We start from the raw sequence: 23,489 nt of genomic DNA, 5'->3' as shown, positions 1-23,489 counted from the left end.
AGTTTTATGGCTCTAAGGAATTTCCAGTGTTCTAGGCCATCTTGGTGAAATTCTGTTTTAATTCGTCTTAATTTCCTTCTGCCGGGCTACTCCGAATATACATAATTATAAAATCAACAAAAACCTACAAAATATGTATAGATTTAAATTGTACCATTATTTTTTATTTGATTGTCTCATTCACAACATGGGATAAGTAGTTTATTTCCCTTTAAAATGCGTAATGAACACAGTCAACCATTTGTCTTATTTTCTGATTTTCTTTTTGCTTAAAATGAAAGGTTGACATGTGTTGACATGTAACTCATCTCAGAGCTGGTTGGTTTAGTTCATGGCTTAGGCTTCATCCAAATGAATCTGGGTACATTTGAAAACTGCATTTTCACTTTCTAAATGCTCTTTGCCCACACTGCCATTTTCAAGCATTTTTCAAAATTTTCTCATCCACACTGAAACGTATGAAAACGCTTAAATCCACTTACTGTGCATGCTAAAATTGCAGTTCCATATACAGTCTGAAATGGAATTGTCCTCGTGTTCCATCACCAGACAGCTGAGTACAGCCTTTGAAGGAATGCAATGTGAAGGTTGTACAAAGTAACATTTATCTTCAAAAATACTATCAAAGTGGGTGGCTGGCACAATAACGCTGCTATAACATGGGTCGCCATCTTGATTGTTTTGGGTTGAATGGATCACATGACTGTGTCACATGACAACAAATACATCGTTGTTTTCAGATATCTCCATTTCCCTGTTCACACTACAATGCGAAGATGCCATTTTCAAATTTATCCACTTGGGAAAGCATTTTCGAAAAGCTCAGTTTTCACTGGACAAAGATGCCGTCTGAGTCTGTACGGAAGGCCCAAACATAGTGATAAAGATGCATTTTCAAATGAAAATGTATTAGTGTGGACGTTGCCTTAGAACTATTATTGAACAGTTTTTTTTATTTTGTTTTTTAAATCCCTGTGGAAAATGAATGAGAAAAATACTTCTGGAACCAACCCTGTTAAAAAAAGTGGGTGGTCACTGTTGTGCTCTATTTCCGGTGCATAAAATCAAGTCTCACCCTAAATTTTTTCTTGTTATTCTGTTTCATTTGGAAATAGTGTAGAGAATGGGTTGCAAATGCAGTTTTATGTTGACTTTAACAAAACATGTTGTATATATCACATTCTGAACCATTGTATTATAGTAGACTGACATAAGATCAGTATTGGCATCAATAAGAACTGATGTTCACCTCTGGGACTGTAGATGTCTGGATCTCATGAGATGGGTTAGGTATCATAACAATAGTGGTTCCTGAGTCGCAAGGGAGGAAATATTCAATGAACCACTGGTAACCTTTCATGTTCATTTGATAATTGCCATGGTGACAGAGATTTCTCAGACACAACTGCCAAAAGTTCATTTTACAATCCACTACAATTCTCTAGCTCCAACAATGTGCACCTGAAATGCAATGCTTAGTCACTTTGAGCATCTTGATCTTGACCATTTATACACGGCAACATAAATAAGTCTCCATAAAACTGAAATAACTCCGATCTACCATTCCCACACTATATGCAAATACAACTGAGTTTACTTCTGTGATGATGCTGATACCATGCAGTGGAATTTTGCAGCACTGGATGTGGCTCAAAATTAAAGAAGGAGCCAGCTAAAATTGCTTCACAGATTGCAATATATACAGTATACATATATATATATATATGTTATATATATATATATATAACAGCTACATTTCCTTTGTCGTCAGTGTTCAATTTTCAGTTTGAACAAAGATTAGAGTCAGCACTGCAGGGAGAATAAAGTGTTCACTACTTTTACTGAGGATGACTAGGTGTCCAACATCAGGATGTGATGCAGAATGTTCAATTTGTGCTTGATTAAAAGAGATACTAATCTCCGGCAGGCCATACAAAGGTTTGTTTGGGAGTAGTAACGTTTACATATGTGGTCTGAACTAGAGGTAGACCGATAAATCGGTTTTATGATTAATCTGTGCCGATAGTTGTTTTTTGGAACTATCGGTTATCGGCAAAAATCTATGCCAATAGTTGACAATAGTTTTGTTTTATTCCTCCTTGTTCCTCTTATAATTATTTTTTATTTTTTTTATTTAACCAAGGGCATGCAAAGAAAAATTCAACTATATGGAAATGTCCCTTGTCAGCACATACATTGTGTCTCCAACTTTATATATTGTGAATAATAATAATTATAGATAGGCTATAAAAAACTTAATTTGGTCAATATTACAAATAGAGCATTGTAACGGAGCCAAGTCTCTGTCATTTCAAAATAAGAGTCTCCGATATGTTTCAGGCTTGTTTAGTGTTAAAAGTTCCCTATCTGTCACTCACTCGACGTTGTGTTGATGTAGTGACACTAGGGGTCACTCTTGGGAGCCCGAAACACCTCTGGTCTTTGAAAAATGTTTGCATACCACTCCCCCAAACATATGGGTATAAAAGGAGCTGGTATGCAACCACTCATTCAGATTTTCTCTTCGGAGCCAAACGGTCGATGCTTACTGAGCTGAATTCTCACGGCTGTTCATTCATCTCTGCTGGATCTGACAGCGCATGGATCTTCTCCCCCTCTGCACTGGTGCACTGCAGAGAACGCACCTGGGCGCTTCGGCAGAAATAAAAGAGTATATTCTAAAAGAGTATATTTCTCTAAAAAAGCGGCACACACGGAACATCTTTTTAAAGATGCCCTTCCGCTTGTGTGTTATTCCTGGTTGCGGTCATTATCTCTCACCTTCTGATGGTCACGATCGCTGTCTTTCGTGTCTGGGCACTACACATGCGGAGACAGCGTTCGTGGATGGATCATGTGCTCATTGCGAGAAAATGACCATGGCAACGTTGCGGTCGCGGCTCGCCTTCGTAAGAAAGCAGGCCACCCCAGCGGCTCCCCGCCTCGGTCCTTCTACCTACGGGTATGAGGCCAGCGCGGCTAGCACTGGGGGCGATTTGGGGACCCAAATGGGACCACCTCCACCGGGTATTCCCCCACGGACCTCCCATTCCCCAGCACGCTCGTCTACCCCGATCGGGCTTCCGGATGTGTCCGCCGGCTCGTCTCACGGCGAGTTCGACCTCTTGTTCGGAGCCTGCGAAGGTGATGAGCTCTCAAGCGCAGCATCGGAGAGCGGGCTCGTCCAGTTGGACGTGGAAGCCTCAGCAGGGCTCCCCTCCTCGGGTATGGTCACCCAGTCACAGGCTGAAGCGGAGATGACGGACATGCTTTCCCAGGGAGCCGCAAGCATCGGGCTAGAGTGGAACCCTCCGCTCTCCCCTGAACCCTCACGGCTCAATGATTGGTTCCTGGGCTCGCGGCGCCGCTCACAGCCACGCCCCGCCCCAGCTCCTTTCTTCCCAGAAGTGCACGAGGAGCTGACAAGGTCATGGGAGGCACCTTTTACTGCCCAGTCCCGATCTTTCAGCTCCCCCACCCTCACTACCCTCAATGGTGGGGCGGCCAAGGGCTCGCCGGTGGATAAGGCGCTCGCGGTGCACCTATGCTCGCAGAGCGCCGCCACCTGGTGCGGGCACCCAAAGGTCCCGTCCAAGGCCTGTAGGTTTACGTCATCCCTGATGACCAAGGGGGTCAAGGCCTACGGTGCTGCTGGACAAGCCACCTCCACCCTGCACACCATGGCTCTCCTGCAAGTCCACCAAGCCAAGGCACTAAAGGAAATGCACGAGGGTAGTTCTGCCCCAGGATTGATGCAGGAGCTGCTCTCGGCGACCGACCTCGCCCTCCGGGTGACGAAGGTCACGGTCCTCCTTGGTGGTCCTGGAGCACCACCTTTGGCTAAACCTGGTTGAGATGGGAGAGGCCGACAAGGCACGGTTCCTTGGTGCCCCCATTTCCCAGGTTGGCCTGTTCGACGACACCGTCGAGGACTTTTCCCAGCAATTCTCACCAGTGAAGCAGCAGACAGAAGCTATCCGACACATCCTGCCCCGGCGTGGCTCAAGATCCCGCACCCCGTCTTCTCGTCACCAAGGGCGTTCTCCTACAAAGGCCCGGCCCTGGCGTGGAGCCCACCGCAGGAAGCAGACACCACCCATCTCACGGCCGGGCCCTTGGTCCCCCTCACCCAGAGCTTGGACGCGTGGCTTGCGCTTTCCAACCCGTTGCGATGGCTGTTCCGGACCGTCCGACTCGGCTACGTGATTCAGTTCGGCAGGCATCAACCCAGGTTCAGCGGTGTCCACTTCACCTCGGTGAAGGGCGAGAACGCTGCTACCTTGCACGTGGAAATCGTTACCTTCCTATGGAAGGGTGCGATAGAGCCTGTCCCTCCAGCCAAGATGAAGGGGTTTTACAGCCCCTACTTCATTGTTACGAAGAAAGGTGATGGGTTGCGGCCAATCTTGGACCTGCGAGTACTAAACCTGACTTTACACAGACTCCCGCTCAAGATGCTGATGCAAAAACGCATTCTAGCGAGCGTCCGGCATCAAGATTGGTTCACGGCGGTAGACCTGAAGGACACGTACTATCAGTACAAGGTCCTCCCTTTTGGCCTGCCCTTGTCCCCACGCATCTTTACGAAAGTCGCAGAGGCAGCTCTTGCCCCGTTAAGAGAAGTGGGCATTCGTATCCTCAACTATCTCGATGACAGGCTAATCCTAGCTCACTCTCGGGATATGTTGTGTGCACACAGGGACCTAGTGCTCTCACACCTCAGCCGACTAGGGCTTCGGGTCAACTGAGAAAAGAGCAAGCTCCTCCCGGTTCAGAGCATCTCTTTTCTCAGCTTGGAGTTGGACTCAGTCTCAATGACGGTGCGCCTCACGAATGAGCACGTACAGTCAGTGCTGACCTGTTTGAAGGCGTTCAGACAGAAGACAGCGGTTCCACTGAAACTGTTTCAGAGGCTCCTGGGGCTTATGGCATCCTCAGTGGTGGCCACTCTGCTCGGGTTGATGCATATGAGACCACTTCAGCACTGGCTCCAGACTCGAGTCCCAAGATGGGCATGGCGCCGTGGGACACATCGCGTGGCCATCACGCCGGTCTGTCGCCGCCTCTTCAGCCCTTGGACCGACCTCACATTTCTTCGGGCAGGCGTTCCCCTAGAGCAGGTCTCCAGGCGCATCGTGGTTACGACAGTCGCCTCCAAAACGGGCTGGGGCGCTGTATGCAACGGACCTCTCTGTAGTTATTTAGGGTCTACGGGGAGCCCCTGCAGTCAGCTGAGCTTAAGGCACTCTCTTTAAATACTGCCCTCCTGACTGCGCTCACTTCCATCAAGAGGGTAGGAGACCTGCAAGCGTTCTCTGTCAGCGAAACATGCCAGGAATTCGGTCCGGGCTACTCTCACGTGATCCTGAGACCCTGACCAGGCTATGTGCCCAAGGTTCCCATGACCCCTTTTAGAGATCAGGTGGTGAACCTACAAGCGCTGCCCCAGGAGGAGGCAGACCCAGCCCTGACGTTGCTGTGTCCGGTGCACGCTTTAAGCATCTATTTGGATCGCACGCAGAGCTTTAGAATCTCTGAGCAGCTCTTTGACTGCTTTGGTGGACAGCGGAAAGGAAGCGCTGTCTCCAAGCAGAAGATCGCCCACTGGGTCATTGACGCCATAGCAATGGCATATCACGCTCAGGACAAGCCACCCCCGGCAGGGCTACGAGCCCATTCTACCAGGAGTGTGGCACCTCCTGGGCCTTGACCAGTGGTGCCTCTCTAACAGACATCTGCAGAGCAGCAGGCTGGGCAACACCCAACACCTTTGCTAGGTTCTACAATCTCTGGGTGGAACTGGTTTCGTTCCGTGTATTGGCAGGCACAAGCAGGTTAGTCTGGGACAGCTGGCTGGGTGTATCGCTTGCTCATAGCGCCTTTCACCTCCCCTGAGCTGAAGATGTGCGCTGTTGACTCCCAGTAGTGTTCACAAACTGTGTTCCCTGGATGACTTCCTCCGAGCCCTGTGGCAGACGAGTTTGCGGAGAAACTCGCTGCCGGCTCAGTACATGTGCTAATTAAGCCCTGTACTGGGGTAGGTGCTCCGCATGTGTTGGTTCCCCATAGGTAACCCCATGCAACATATATCTTCCGCTAATTCGTTTTCCTGTTGGTAAACTGCATCTTCCTTGGGCAGCGGCCCCTCGCGTCATCTACACAACGTTGAGTGAGTGACAGATAGGGAACGTCCTGGTTACTTGCGTAACCTCCGTTCCCTGATGGAGGGAACGAGACGTTTTGTCCCTCCTGCCACAATGCTGGACTACCCGCTGAAATGGCCGGGACCTTGTCTCGGCTCCTCAGCACAAAACCTGAATGAGTGGTTGCATACCAGCTCCTTTTATACCCGTATGTGCGGGGGAGTGGTATGCAAATACCACTCGCCAGTTTTCATTGGCCTTTTTCAAAGACCAGTGGTGTTTCAGGCTCCCAAGAGTGACCCCTAGTGTCACTACATCGACACAACATCTCGTTCCCTCCATCAGGGAACGGAGGTTACGCAAGGTTAACCAGGACATTCTATGTTATGCACCCAATTTTATTTTTTTCTGATTATTATTGGGATTTTGGTTGAAAACTAACTACATCTGGGATTTTATTCATTTTGTACTCTGGCCTCTATGTCTGTGCCGACAAAAAAAATATTGCAACATTCTATGAATTGATGTTAAAAACTAGCGGCCGAATAATAGGTTATCAGCATTTTCCGCCACCTTAGTTATTGGTATCTGCAAAATCCACTATCGGTCGACTTCTAGACTGAACGACCAGATCCTGAGGTATCAATTGCATCTTGGAGGGCATTTACACTTGGTCATTCTTATGAATAACTATCCATTCAGTAAAAATGCATGAATTGACTATGTTTAAATACCTTCTTGATTGTGACGTATATTTCCCTGTTTTGTACAAATATTATATGTAACTGATAACATTTCAGTACTTCAACCACAAGTCCACAACAATTCTCTAGCACTGACAATGTGCACCTAAAATTAAATGAATAATCACTTCATGCATCTTTTTTTAACCATTTACACATGGCAACATAAATTTGTCTCTGCAAAACAAATATAATTCAAATCTACCATTCCCACACTACATGCAAATACAAGTTCACTTTTGTAATAATGCAACCACAGTAGCTCAGCCGCTTGGTCAGTTTTCTCTGAATCTGAGCATAGTTGAGCCAAACCTGTCTGTCAGAGAACCTATTTTAGTTTAAGAGACATAACTCAAAATCCAACTGTATCAGGCAGTATATCACTGTCCTCACTCCCATTGATTGTTGCCAAATCAAGTCGATGAGTATTTGCTTAAAGGGGTCATGAAGTGCTATTTTTTATAATTTTATTATCTTCCCTGAGGTCCAATGATAATGTTATTAAAGTTTTTTTTGCAGCAAAACAGTCACAATTTAGTAATGTATAATAATTTTCCACCCTGATTTTGTCCCTCTGTCTGAAACACTTGGTTTTGGCTTAAGTGCCTCCTTAAAACTTCAATGTAAATGCCCACTGTTATGATTGGCTAACATCATGCAGCCCCTCAAATTCAGCAAACTCAGTTGGAAGAGAATTTACAAGCCCCTCAACATTATAAAACAAAATTTCAGGGTTTACACATAACGCACATCCAACACATTGCATCCGAATATATTAAACTGTTTATCACAACTGTTAACACTCAGAACCATAAACTATCAAACAGTAATGACATTTGAAATATTCAAGAATGAAATGGTTTACTTAAATTTTTTAAGTATTTTTAACTGTCCCATTCTTCAATAACAGTTCCTTTGCAAAGCTGGAATCATATTATGACTGTTCACAAACAATCAACACTGACATGATCCAAACAAAATTAACACATCATTGTCCAAAGCATGGTGAAATGACGCACACACATACTGTAGGTAAGACGTCCATCGTCAAAGACATCCTATGTTTTCATACACCAACAATTAAAAATAGCGCAGATGGGTGAAAGAACACGTCCATGATGCGTTTGTGCTCAAAGCAACACAGGCAGCAGCTGAATGAAAGATAATTGCTTCTCCTTTTCAGAGTTGTAACTTGACACCGCGTCTTTTAAAAGCAGTGAGATATATGACAAAAGTCTGTGTAGTTCATGTTCACATACAAAATAATTAAAAATAGTCCAGATGGGTCCCCTTAGGTGTTATGTTAGGAATAGTTAGCCATGGAAGGCCTGCTCTCTTGACTTGAACTGCGCGCCAGTGGGCGGGGCCAAGGGTGCAATGACGCATGTTGTGGGATGTGTAAATACAAATGAGCATTGTGTCATGACGTCACGAACAGGCAGATTTCAAAACGAGATGTTTCAGCAGGGTGGCAACTATAAATGCTCTTTTTAGACTGGGGAGGAAGTTTTAAGTTCTGAAATTTACAGTATGCTTTTACAGTACAGTTACCTCTTATATATCTAAATATCAAGGCAATTTTGATTCACCACTTCATGACCCCTTTAAAGTAAACTCAGCTCACCTCTGTCACATCTCTAACGGTTGCTGTCGCCTCAAATCACCAACTCTCATTTAAAATGCATGAATTCCAATCTTTTTGTTGCTTCATATCGCTGTCACAGAGAATGCACCTTTAGGCCATTGAACTAAAAATTTAATTTTCTGAAGAATTGATTATTGTGATTAAACTAATCTTAATTACTTATTTTGGTTTTATCAAATTGATGTTGCTTTAAAAGCCAATAAACCTCTCGAGGCTATACATTATAGTGATTTTACCATGGTTAAGAGGCTTTGCGTCAAAGGGGCTTTTTCCAATGTTGTTCCTAACAACATCCCTTAACCTGGTAATGTGCTCAGGGACAGTGTGTAAATGCACAGCCTCACATGGCTTGTTGCTTATTAAATATTGCTGTTTCAAAGCACTTTTTCTGCCACCATGAACAGTTTGTTGTAGCAACTCCAGATTACACATTAAAAAAATAAGCAATTAACTAATACAAATATTAGCTATTTTTTCAGAGAAACTTCATAGATGAAGATTTGCATGTGTCTGTGTGTGTAGATGAATATGAAGAATAAACAGGAGACAGAATTGTTAAAAGTGCTGCTTATATTAGTACTTCAAAACAGCCTTGCCATAACTGAAGCATTTTAAAGGTATATACCCAAACTCCACCATCAACTGTCACTGAAATATGGAAATGATGTATACAGAATATTGATATCTAGTAAAGTTTGACTGTTCAGTCAAATAAGTGCTACAGTAGTACCATCTATTTGTGTACTTGTAGTAGTAGCTTACTCTTTGAATATTGAGACTTTTGCATACACCATATTGCCTATCCTTCTACATTCTCATTGTTTAGGTCTTTGTGATTTTTTTTATTTATTTTTTATTTTTTTATAGACGCACAAAGTTTAAGCATTGGATTACATGTCTAACTAACATTTCAAACTGGGTCATTCACAGAGACTGGCACATAAACCACAAAGCTGCTTCTAGAAATAGCACATACCTCACAAATCTTTCACTTTACTGATATTATGAAACTTAACATGATCCCAAATTTGAATGTCATGGCAAGAAAGACTTCAGGTCCTCAATAAAAAAGCGTACATATATATATATATAATATGAAAATATCTGATAATTTGTCTGAAAATCAGCCCTCTTAATTTCTGTTTTTGACTTCCAGAGAAAAATCCCAAATGAGATCTCTTTAATACCTTAATATAAATTAATATAAAATATTTCAAAATTAACTCAAACATTTTTCATCAAAGACCAAATTATTCAACTTATGCTGTCCACATCCATTACATAGCTTTTCTACTATAATTGTATGTCAACTGTTGACTAACAACATCCCTTAACCTGGTAATGTGCTCAGGGACAGTGTGTAAATGCACAGCCTCACATGGCTTGTTGCTTATTAAGTATTGCTCTTTCAAAGCACTTTTTCTGCCACCATGAACAGTTTGTAGTAGCAACTCCAGATTACACATTAAAAAAATAAGAAATTAACTAATAAAAGTTAGCTATTTTTTCATCAGAGAAACTTCATAGATGAAGATTTGCATGTGTCTGTGTGTGTAGATGAATATGAAGAATAAACAGGAGACAGAATTGTTAAAAGTGCTGCTTATATCAGTACTTCAAAACAGCCTTGCCATAACTGAAGCATTTTAAAGTTATATACCCAAACTCCACCATCAAATATATATATATATATATATATATATATATATATATATATATATATATATATATATATATATATGAAAATATCTGATAATTTGTCTGAAAATCAGCCCTCTTAATTTCTGTTTTTGACTTCCAGAGAAAAATCACAAATGAGATCTCTTTAATACCTTAATATAAATTAATATAAAACATTTAAACATTTTTCTTCACAGACCAAATTATTCAAGTTATGCTGTCCACATCCATTACATAGCTTTTCTACTCTAATTGTATTTCAACTGTTGACTATCTTGTTCATATTTGTATTTCTAGGAATTTTAGGAGAAACATCTGATTAGTGGATTTAAATGAAATACAATTAAGAGCTTCAATATGTTTCCAGAGATATAAAAGAGCAACCTCTCAGTAATACAATTTTCGCTCAGGGTTATCAAAGTTATTTTATGTTAAGCATGAAACTACTAAACTGCAGAATAATCCTTACCAAGTATATTTTAACGTACTATTACCTATAGGCTAGTAAACCAACTATTTCATGTCTACCATCTGTTAGCTTTCTAATTGAACCATAGTGTCACCATAGCTTAATGTATCCACTTCCATTAAGCGTTATATATCTTTATCTAATACACTGAGTCACAAATATTGCAGGCTGATATTAATAAGTGACATGAACTCTGAACAAAGCCCAGCAACACAGAACAAATTCTACAAGAACAGCCAATACATAAAAAAAAAAATTAAAAAATGATGATAATCCTCTTTCAACAGCAACTTATTATCTGACAAACTTCTCATCAAACCTGAACTAACAAAAACATAACAAACAAACTCATTTTCACAGAAAACAAAAGTGAGAAAACCACTTACTTTCGAGCATCTGAAAGCCATGGTGCCATTTACATGAACATCCTGCAGTAGATGGACTAAAAATAGACCATGCAGGCCAGTTTTTGCTTCTCCATTGGGCCAATGGATTTGTCATGAGAACAGCATGAAAACAGCACGATGAGGAGGCCCAACAAGACAACAGCAGGGCAGCACTGCTGCCCAGCCCGCGACATTATGGATGAAATCGGCTAGATCTGAAACATGCACTTGGGTCCGCTGAGATCAAGTAAGGTCAAGCAGAAAGAACAGCTGCGTGGGGTCCTTCAGCAGGTGATGGTGTGGTCATCGTTTCTCTTTATCCCTTCCAACCCACCCGCCCCCTCACCTCTCAGTCTCTCAGGAAAGCATGTTTCAAAGCCCACATTTGCAAACACAACTTTCTGCATTATCCCCGCAAATCCTGCATAATCTGTGCCTCAAAGTTTATTACGTCATAACTATTGGGTAAAGGGTTATTCAAACCTAATCCCACTATCCGTTTCCACTGCTGGTAAAGGATGTCCTCTATCATATGGAAAAGGTCTGGAGTGTTTAAAAGTATCTGCCTCCCAAAGATTAATGTAAACAATGTTCTTATAAGAGTCAGATAGGCAATTGTTCAAACAATGCATGCATATGTGTTTTTTTAAATAAGTGTTTTAATGTTTATCAGTAGAACAAGCCTCATATTCTGTATGAATAACTCCACGTTCAAATTCAAGCACTTGATGAGCTCTGTTTGTAACACATTTAAACATTTTTGTTTTTATGTCTATTAAGGTGAATCCCACGGAAACTGTCAAGAACATGGGTCATGTTTCACCCCAACATCAAAAGGAAAGAACATAAATTGTATTTTGCATTTGTAGGGTCATCACAATGTTTTTAGCATTGTGACTAGGACTGCAACTAATGATTATTTTGAAAATCGATTAATCTCTTGGTAAACTACATCTTCCTTGAGCAGAGGGTCCTCTGCTCTGGTCGCCATGATTGTAGAAACTCCTCCCCCCTTGGGTAGGACCTACCATTCAACTCTCCACATGACATACTTCCGACAAGACTCGGTAAGATTATGTGATGTATTTCCACTAGAAACCCCCCCCCCCCCCCCTTCTCTGGGCAGGGTGTGGTCTCCGCGGTGTCTTCCCCTTGGGAGTGACACCCCCCCCCCGACGTGGACACTCACGGATCCCAGTCTGTTAACAAAATTCCACTCTTTTTGGGGAGAAAACAGAGGGAAAAGAGGCCTTGGCTGGGCTAGCCTGTCCCTATAGTTGGGCAGTGGACTTGTTCCTGATGGACCGTTCGACGCTCATAAGAGCGTTGGGGGAGGTTACGTGACGGCCTGGTTTGCTGGCTACAAGGCACACAGCAGTCTGCCCGTCACACACCGCCAGTTCACGCAACACAGTTCAACTAGTTGTGGCATTTTGTATAGGGACCCCTAGTGTCACTACATCGACACAACGTCTCGTTCCCTCCATCAGGGAACGGAGGTCATGAAAGTAATCAAGACGTTTTCTTCCTCTCCTTGTCAGGTGCAAACTACAGTGCTGTTCTCGCACATCTTCATTAGAGTTTAATGTGATCTCATGTTATGTTAAATGAGATCAAACGACTATTTGACAACGAAAATTTATGTAGACAATTTTTATTGTCAACGTTGACGATAACGTCGACTGATCGTTTCAGCCCTAATTGTGACATACTGTAATTTTCAAGACCCCCTTATTCTCAGGACAATTTTACACTACTAAAAACAAAAAAGCCAATTCTATGTTAAACTTTATAATTTAAAGTGGATAATTTCCAGTACTGTCTCTCAGTCTCAAGATCCAGCCAATAAAATTATCATAAAAGCTGCACTGATGTTGATTATTTAAGCTAGGGGTCGACAACCTTTTTCAGTGGCTGAAATTGAAAAATCCCCCCCAAAAAACCCCCCAAAAATCCCCCAAAAAACCCAAAAACACCCAAAAACAATAATAAAAAAAAAAAAACATGCAAATGTATGCGATTTTCCGAAGTATGAGTCCACTTGTGAAAATGTTTCTATTTTTCATTTTTCTAATTTAATCATTTATTTTTCATTACAACTGATATTTTCAGCATTACAGTTTGAGTGAAAAGTTTTTGCAAGCTCGATGATTATGATCACAGAGCATCTTAAGTGCTTTAATGAGAGAACACCTGTCCTTTTGTACAAAATGAGTTACTGTTTATGTCACAAATTTGCTTATTTGATTACTGATCACGAAATTGTGTGGAATCTTAAATATTTCTTATATTATGTCATTGTAATCATGTAATCACTAGCACACAAGCAATAGCGAGAGAGGAGCAGGCTATTATTTAGCCTGCATTCCAACCTACATCTTGATGTAATCCTTGCTCATGATCACGCAGCGTGTTTTCATCAGCTGAATGGGAGACTAAACACTATTAAAGTGTGATGAGACTCGCGTTGCACGTGCAAGCCATTCGCACATTACAAGCCGATCAACTGTTTAGCCCTTTTCTGTGAATCCAACCTGCAAAATCCTAAAACATTAGTTCCAGGTTTAATTTATATTTTGAATAGACTTGAAAAGATTTTGAACCCCACGATGTGGGTTTATGTTTTATCTTTTAATCGTTTCATGTAATTTTTAGTGTGACTATGGTTTAAGGAGGGTGTACCTGTAAGTAGGGTTGGAAATCTCAAGGATTAATAGTGGTGTTTTCCTTATTACATCACGTGTTGTTCTGAGAGCTAAAAGAAACAAATGAAACACGGAATGTAGGCTGTCATCCGCGCAGCCTGACCGAAGCAAAGCATGCACGTTTACTCACGCAATTAACCGAAAGTGAAGTGCTGCCGGCTCGTGATGTACGAATGACTTGCACACGCTGCACGAGTCTGTTGGGTATACTGCAGTCTCGTCACGTTTTAACTTTTTGTTTAGCCTCTCATTCAGCTCATGAAAACACACTGCGTGATCATGAGAAAGGATTACATCAAGATAAGTAGATTGGAATGCAGGTGCGGAATTTAAATAAATAAAATAGTCCACTCCTCTCTCGCTGTTGCTGGTGTGCCAGTGATTACCCCTCCATGTGCCATAGGTTGCCGACCCCTGATTTAAGCTGATGGCTTTGTGCCTGATTTTAGTTTTGAAGGCATCAAACAGAGCATCCTATTGTGAGGTCCTGAGGTCTTGCTGATGAAGACATGTGAAGGCAGCTGTAGGAGTGGGCTTCCCATGCCCTTTGGGCTGGGGCTGGACATCTCCCACAGGCCAGGCCAACTTTAAATAGCATGCCCTCCCACCACAGATATTATTAGTTAACTACATGTGCTGTGCTGTGCTGTCCAGAGCTTACAATGAGCAAATATACAAACCCAGGACCTCCTCATAGCCAGAGTTCTGTCTTTAAAAGTACAAATTCCACAGTAAAAGACTACAGGTACTTCTATTGTAAAAGTAAAGCTATACATAATTTTCCACAATTGCATTTGTGTGGTTCACCCAAAAATGACCATTCAGTCATCATTTACTCATACTTACAGTATGTTATTCCAAACCTGTATGATTTCCTTTCTTCTGCAGACCACAAGCCAGATCTCACAATAAACAGTAGGTCTACAGTTCTTGAGCTAAACTCGGTCTGAGCTTACTGAAATTCAAAGCGCTGCCTCCAGTGGCCTGAAGCTGGAAGTGTTTTTGAATTAATGGGCATATGTGATTTGTTAGTTTGTTTGCAAGTTGTTTTTAGTTGTAAATAATGTAATACAGATCTCACTTGTAATACAAGAACCCAGGTCTCTGACGCTGCTGATCCAATACACTAATGGTCACACCACAGAACTGATGCAAAAATGTCTGATGGGAGATGTTGCTTTTCAGTAACTCGGTAAAATGATCACGTTGCACAAACAGAGATGTTAGGCAGGCTGTTTACGCTGCTCTTTGTCATACAATGAAAGTGAATGGTGAGTAATTAAGCCATAACTACTGGGTAAAGGGTTTTCCGAACCTAATCCCATTATCTGTTTCCACTACTGCTAAAGGATGTCCGTCCTCGCCCTTACAAAAATCAAGGTTCATAGCAAATTTTTGTCATTCTAAAAGTGTGTACAGCTCATTATGATTGAAACAGAGACTCCAGTCTCACAGAAAGCAACTGAAGTCTTTACAGATCACACTGACCTTGGCAAAGTGAACTGCTAACTAGTGCTCCTGGTTGAATGAATGATAATAATAATAAGACTAAACCATAACCCTGTTTTAGCTGAGCAACTGTGACTTGAATGCTTTTAATGGCATGTAATAGTGATCAAATACAGTCAGCTGTCTGCACTCAGAACAGAGTGAGTCATACCAATCACTACACTACTGAAGACAATGACCACATTTGCATGCACGTCATGTAAACAAGAATGCTGATTTCCTCACGGCATTTAAGGGATTAAGAGAAAGTGGTTTAACACACCTGAGTTTTCCCGGAGAAAACAGCTTATGTGGTCGTAACCGCATAAGCAGCATTCTAATAGGAGTTTGAAGAGTGTGTATGTGTGTGGAACAGACCAGATAACTATAGTCATAGGATGGAGCCCAATATAATAAGTCAAAAAAGTAAGTAAACTGTATTTATAAAGCACCTTTCAAGAACAGACGTCACAAAGTGCTTTACAATAAAAGACTAAAAAGCAAATATATAAGAGTAACAGATATAAATGCAGACAACCAGATAAAAACAAAGTAAGACAAAAATACAAACTAAGAATAAACAAATTTAAAAAAGCAAGTCTAAACAAGTGGGTCTTAAGCTGCTTTTTAAAAGTGTCCACAGATTTTAAGTCCAATTGGAGAGAGTTCCAAAATTTAGGAGCTACAATCTCAAAGGCATAGTCTCCTTTTGTCTTGAGTCTTGAGTGAGGAACAACCAACAAACCCTGATCAGAGAACCTCAGATTCCTACTGGTATTATATGGCTGCAGTAGCTCTTTAACATAGGCAGGTGCCTGACCATGCAAGGCTCTAAACATAATCACAAGAATCTTGAACTGGATTTTAAATTTGATAGGAAGCCAGTGTAAATAAATCAGATGACTTGGTCAGAAGCATGGCAGCAGCATTTTGGACCACTTGTAAACAGTTTAGGGATGTATTGCTAAGACACATGAAAAGTGAATTACAATAGTCAAGGCAGGAGGAAATAAACGTATGTATAAGCGGAAAGAATGCAACATTGGTAACAGTGGGAAAAGCACATTCACTATAAACTATACCCATTTCTACACACCAATGTAAAATATAGAACATTCGTGTATATGAGCTCATACATTGGGGGATACCCGGAGTTTTACGTAAGAGGGAAACCTCACTATTTCAGCACAATTCTGCTGAAGATCACAATGGAAAGTTAAGGAAACAAACAGCAACAACTCTGGAATATCTGGAAATAAAGTGAATAAAATAGTGAAGTCTTCAATGGATAACGTGTTTGTTATTTACACAAATGTCGCAGGGAAATTACATTGCTGTGAAGAAAGCTGCTTACGTGATCGAGCCACATGTCTATGGGATTAAAGAGTATGCTGCTTACACAGTGCATGTGAACGCTACTTTCTAGCAATACTCCGCTTTCTCGCAATGAGCTGCTTACTTGTGTCCATGTAAACATAGTCAATGAAAACAATCTGTATGCAAATGTGCAATGTGTTGCTACATGTTTAAAGAAACTGACAAGGGACAATGCATTTCTGCCCAAAGCAACATCTACATGATATTATCATCTATATAGTACTTGTATAATATACTAAGTACTTCATAGATTGACAGAAAATAAAAATATAAAAATAAATAAAAAGCTCACGTGTAAGGGATAAGTTAGGGATAATGTACAGTCAGCCGGTTGTTATCGCACAATAAACCCCGACAGGGTGATCAGGACACTGACGCGAAGCGGAAGGGTCTTGTATCAACCTGAAGGGGTTTATTTTGCGATAACAACCGGCTGACTGTACATTATCTTGCTTATTACACGGCTACTAACCAAATAAATAAACACATGGACATAAAATATTGATTTGTATTGAAATTATGTAATTTGAGAAGAAAGAAATCACTGAACAGCTGAAATCAACCTCCGGTTTGCGTTGGAGTTCTGTTGGTGATTTCTTTTTGTGAAAATGACCGCCTTATACCTCATTATTTCACCTGTTACAAGACTGCTTGCCAAATAAACAAATAAATGGACATGACACTTTGACTTGCGTTGAAATTGTGTAATTATTTGAGAAGAAATAAATCGCTGAACAGCTGAAATCAATCTCCGGTTTGCATCAGAGTTTTCTGTTGGTGTTTATTTAGCGAAAATGGCCGTCTGCCTCCTCATTATCATGGCTATTATAAGACTGCTTGCCAAATAAACAAATAAATGGACATGAAACATTGATTTGAGTTGAACATTTTATTACCCTACTTGAAGAGATCGCACAGTGGTTGAAGAATCAAGAGAGACGGCTCGCAAGGTCCCGGATGAGCGGTCTGATACGCAGAACTGTGGTGGTTATAGAGCAACAACAGACCACAAGATGGCACCATTGACCAATAAGAATCAAGTGTTCCAGGCCGCCGTGTAAAAAGTCAAATAAGCAAAGCTTTAACTCACAGTAACTACACTACTAGTCGTGTGACAATAGCCAAGCTATTATCAAAATAAAGTAGCTTTTGTAGCAACAAGCTACTTTTTCCAACAAGTATATAGCGGTGTTGCGTAACCAAATGCTACATTGCTGTTTATAATGTCACATTGTTTGCACATGCAGCTTTACTCCCTAGCTTTACAGCCAAACCCTCTTCTAAACTGTCTTCTCTCTCATGTGTACCATCCCTGATAGCACACGCACATCACCCAGACTTCTATTTCATGTGTGTTTTTACATCATATATATATATATATATAATATTTTATATAAAATTTAGTATAATATTTTATATATTATATTTTTACGTCTATAAGGTGTATGTCAATACATATGTCTTCATATCTTTTTAAAATGTTCAGAAAATATTAATTAGATTGTGATGCATTCATTTAATGCTTACAATATTTCATGAAAAATGAAAAATACATCAAAATCACATGGAAAGCCACAGCCATAAAACAAGTCTGAAGATAAGTGAGGGTCAGTGGTGAAAAAATTACTCAAGGTCCAAACATAACAAAATGTACAGACACCACACCAATGAAATACTTAAGTATAATGAAAAGTAATCCATTAAAATACTAAGTAAAAGTAAAAAAAAGTATAAAAATGAAAAGTAAATACTGCAAATTCAAATTCAATTTAAAAAGAGTGACCCATCCATATTGTCACTTTTAAAACCTCATACATAATTGAGTCTAAGAGAGGTAATATTATACAATAAGTGACAATGCAGTACAATAAGTAAAGCTGAGTTGCAAGTGGATAAGGACAGGGCATTTTATTTAGAAAAGAAGCTATATTTCATGGAACTGAATATGAAGACAGTTGCTTGGTTGCAATTTAAAACCACTTCAGTTCCTTTTGAAAAACAAGAAAATTTGAAAAACTAAAATATAAAAACTTCCGACTGCAGTGTGATGAGGAGGAGGGCGGGGCCGGGCCATGACTAAGCATGCCCGGCCCCCAATCAGGCTAATCAGCCGAGGAGAGGGATAGGGCCGAGCCGGATGCAGCAGTTCGGGAGAGAGAGAGCCACACGCAGCTGCCGCATCCGGCTCGGCCCTATCCCTCTCCTCGGCTGATTAGCCGCCCTCCTCCTCGTCACATGCATCTTTAAGCAAAGGCTACAAAATATAGTATAGCAAAAACCACAAACCTCATTTTTAAAACCATATCATTAGTACAACCATACAGTATATGCAAATACCCCCCTCACCTTAATTCTTTTAAACATCATAAGTGATGCAGATTTCAAGTCTTGCAATGCTGTCTTTACTAGGGATGTGCACAGATGATTATTCGGTTAGTCGCTTTTTTGGTTATCCGTTCAACGCACCTTAATTTGAATACCAAAATCGCAATTTGGTCAATTTAAATGTACAATAGAGGTCTTCAACCTGACCCAAGCCCGACTGGACCCAAAAAAGCTTTGGGTTTCAGGCCAGGTTCAGGTCAGTTTTTTTAAATAAAGGGCAAATTAAGGGCTGTTCACACTTGTTTTTTGCATGCATCTGCACTGTTTTTCAATAGTTTTTCTATCTAAACAAGCGCTGGACTGATGTCTTTGCCCACCGCGGCACATTTCACTGTGTTTTTTTCCAGCGTCTCAGTCACCTGTGTTCTGTTTCATTCATTGTGCTTAGTCTTACTTTTTAAGCACATGTGTCACAAAGACTCAATGTTCTGAAAAAGTTAATGTTGTAAAGAAGACTTCATGTGACTGTTACACATGATTACAGATTAATTTTACCTGGTTTCAGCTCTTGATAAACGGTAAGCCAATGTTGTATTTTTCCCCTTTTGCTCTGGTGTACAGACAATAAATCCACAAGTAAAATACTAAAATATTTAAAAATCAAAGCATGCCAAAGAGGCTAGTAAACCACATGAGTGTAACTCCAAATGACAACACTAGTGTTTGCTGCCTCATGGAAATGTGAACCTGTCCGGGCTCAGGTTTGGCTTTTATCTGGCAAGATGAGGATGCAGGCAAGTATGTGACCCTGATGCATAATACAGAAACAAAAAATCTTAAGGATCCCACCGCATCAGCTAAGTAAGGGGTAATCCACAGCTAGGTGTGTACCGCATTTTATTTATTTTAATTTATTCAAATAAATTACATTTTATTGCATAACATTACCGCTGTGTCTGATTTAGCTCTAATCTGTGGTTAGGTGTGCGTTAAATGATTTAAGTGCAGTCCATAGAGGTAACTGTTTACGCTTCCTGTCAAGTGTTTTTTTGTCACCACATCGTACGTTAAACTCATTTAACGCACACCAAGCCGTGGAATACCCCTTCCATATAAATGGGGAGACCAACGCTAGTTGTCACACTTTTTTCTCCAGTGAATATTTCTCAGGGTAGATTTGTTTTTGAAAGTCAATTTCTGTATAGGCATATACTGTACCTTAAAGTCTTGACTACAAAAAAGAATATTGAATATTTTCACCATTATTGCCCAGGAAAAATGATACAGTTCATCGAACACACCTTGACCTTTTGTGACAACATGCCCCAATAGTGAGACATGTTAAGTGCTTTTCCACCAACGTTTCTGAGCATGGAATGTAATGGTTACAATAGTATTTCTATTTGAGCATGGTTCTGAACAGTTCGATTACAAACCATTCCCATTCTAGTGGAATGCCTGTAGTGACATGGCGACTCATGATTGATCAGTTGGTTTGTCAGTCTATTCTAATACTAATTTCGAAGCACCACTGTGGAAAAAAAAAAAATATATATATATATATATATATATATATATATATATATACAGGTGCATCTCAATAAATTAGAATGTCGTGGAAAAGTTCATTTATTTAAGTAATTCAACTCAAATTGTGAAACTCGTGTATTAAATAAATTCAATGCACACAGACTGAAGTAGTTTAAGTCTTTGGTTCTTTTAATTGTGATGATTTTGGCTCACATTTAACAAAAACCCACCAATTCACTATCTCAAAAAATTAGAATACATCATAAGACCAATAAAAAAAACATTTTTAGTGAATTGTTGGCCTTCTGGAAAGTATGTTCATTTACTGTAAATGTACTCAATACTTGGTAGGGGCTCCTTTTGCTTTAATTACTGCCTCAATTTGGCGTGGCATGGAAGTGATCAGTTTGTGGCACTGCCGAGGTGGTATGGAAGCCCAGGTTTCTTTGACAGTGGCCTTCAGCTCATCTGCATTTTTTGGTCTCTTGTTTCTCATTTTCCTCTTGACAATACCCCATAGATTCTCTATGGGGTTCAGGTCTGGTGAGTTTGCTGGCCAGTCAAGCACACCAACACCATGGTCATTTAACCAACTTTTGGTGATTTTGGCAGTGTGGGCAGGTGCCAAATCCTGCTGGAAAATGAAATCAGCATCTTTAAAAAGCTGGTCAGCAGAAGGAAGCATGAAGTGCTCCAAAATGTCTTGGTAAACGGGTGCAGTGACTTTGGTTTTCAAAAAACACAATGGACCAACACCAGCAGATGACATTGCACCCCAAATCATCACAGACTGTGGAAACTTAACACTGGACTTCAAGCAACTTGGGCTATGAGCTTCTCCACCCTTCCTCCAGACTCTAGGACCTTGGTTTCCAAATGAAATACAAAACTTGCTCTCATCTGAAAAGAGAACTTTGGACCACTGGCAACAGTCCAGTTCTTCTTCTCCTTAGCCCAGGTAAGACGCCTCTGATGTTGTCTGTGGTTCAGGAGTGGCTTAACAAGAGGAATACGACAACTGTAGCCAAATTCCTTGACATGTCTGTGTGTGGTGGCTCTTGATGCCTTGACCCCAGCCTCAGTCCATTCCTTGTGAAGTTCACCCAAATTCTTGAATCGATTTTGCTTGACAATCCTCATAAGGCTGCGGTTAGTTGTGCATCTTTTTCTTCCACACTTTTTCCTTCCACTCAACTTTCTGTTAACATGCTTGGATACAGCACTCTGTGAACAGCCAGCTTCTTTGGCAATGAATGTTTGTGGCTTACCCTCCTTGTGAAGGGTGTCAATGATTGTCTTCTGGACAACTGTCAGATCAGCAGTCTTCCCCATGATTGTGTAGCCTAGTGAACCAAACTGAGAGACCATTTTGAAGGCTCAGGAAACCTTTGCAGGTGTTTTGAGTTGATTAGCTGACTGGCATGTCACCATATTCTAATTTGTTGAGATAGTGAATTGGTGGGCTTTTGTTAAATGTGAGCCAAAATCATCACAATTAAAAGAACCAAAGACTTAAACTACTTCAGTCTGTGTGCACTGAATTTATTTAATACACCAGTTTCACAATTTGAGTTGAATTACTGAAATAAATGAACTTTTCCATGACATTCTAATTTATTGAGATGCACCTGTATATATATATATATATATATATATATATATATATATATACAACAGTTCCAAAAAAACCAGATCGGTATGGAAAAGCACATAGTGTCACACTACATGGAGAAAGTTGTCACAATGGAATCTGCCATTGAACTACCTATTTTAGACTTTTCAAACAGTAACAAATTTGGCCAACAAATACTGTAATTAATAAATTGTATAAATTAATACATTTTGAAAAAACATGTGACAACAAGCTCCGACCTGACATTTTTTAAATGCCCTTGTCCTTAAAATCAACCTTTATTATGTAGTTGACCCTTACCTGAATGTATGCTAGTGTGTTTTTATTGTGTTCAATTTTATCCATCAGTTAAAAAAAAAAAAATATATATATATATATATATATATATGATATCGACATTTTAGTTTTAAGGACAGAATTCATGCCATGATGCTGCAGATTCAGTGCAGTACTAGCAGTGCAGCACTGCTCCTAAACTGCAGTGCAGGAAACACTGGTACAATCTGGCAAGCAACAATCATAAAGGACAGACAAAAAAAAAGAAAAAAAAATTGCACAGTGTAGCCACAATATGAGGCTGAGGTTAATATTACAAAGTGGTTATTTGAGTCAATACACTGGCATTCTGATATTGATGAGCACATGTAGTTGAAAGCAGGGCCGGAGTGGGATTCAAATTCAGCCCGGGATGTCATTTCCAAGTCAGCCCACACCCAAAAGGGGGGTTGGAGTTGAAGATGATAACAATAAAACAAGATCACAGCAAAAATATGCAATATATGTAATTACTTGAAAATTATTTAAGCTCTCCATGTCATTATACCACATACGGCATTCACTAAGATTTTCACTTTGTCATAAGACATCATTGTATGTGTTGTAAAAATAAGTGAATGTTAAAGGGATATTTGATCATTTACTCACCCTCATGCCATCCCAGTTGTGTATGTCTTTCTTTTGCAGAACATGAATGAAGATGTTTAGAAGAACTGTTGGTCCATTCAATGCAAGTAAATCAAGTCATTTTTTACTATAAATCTCCACTTTCACTTTCATAAGCACTCTTCTCTCTTAAGAGTTCTTCTTCTGTTTTTGGTGATTTACATAAGCATATCACCCCCTACAGGGCAGGGAGGAGAATTTATAGTAAAAAAAAAACTTAAATATTGATCTGTTTCTCACCCACACCTATCATATCGCTTCTGAAGACATAGATTAAACCACTGGAGTTCTATGGATTACTTTTATGCTGCATTTATGTGATTTTTGTACCTGATCACCATTCATGTGCATTGAAAGGACCAACAGAACTGAGAAATTCTTCTAAAAAGCTTCATTTGTGTTCAGCAGAGTACAGAAAGTCAT

General features: G+C 40.4%; 1 protein-coding gene across 8 annotated transcripts in view; it reads right to left on the bottom strand.

Annotated features, from left to right (window-relative positions):
- The window catches only part of LOC127425930 (plasma membrane calcium-transporting ATPase 2-like), a 396,733-nt gene that overhangs the window by 339,197 nt on the left and 34,047 nt on the right, over nt 1-23,489 (bottom strand). The gene's annotated exons all lie outside the window — the stretch shown is intronic.

Source organism: Myxocyprinus asiaticus, chromosome 35 (assembly GCF_019703515.2).
Source record: "Myxocyprinus asiaticus isolate MX2 ecotype Aquarium Trade chromosome 35, UBuf_Myxa_2, whole genome shotgun sequence".
Taxonomy (NCBI): Eukaryota; Metazoa; Chordata; class Actinopteri; order Cypriniformes; family Catostomidae; genus Myxocyprinus; species Myxocyprinus asiaticus.
This window is presented reverse-complemented; position numbering and strand designations above follow the sequence as displayed.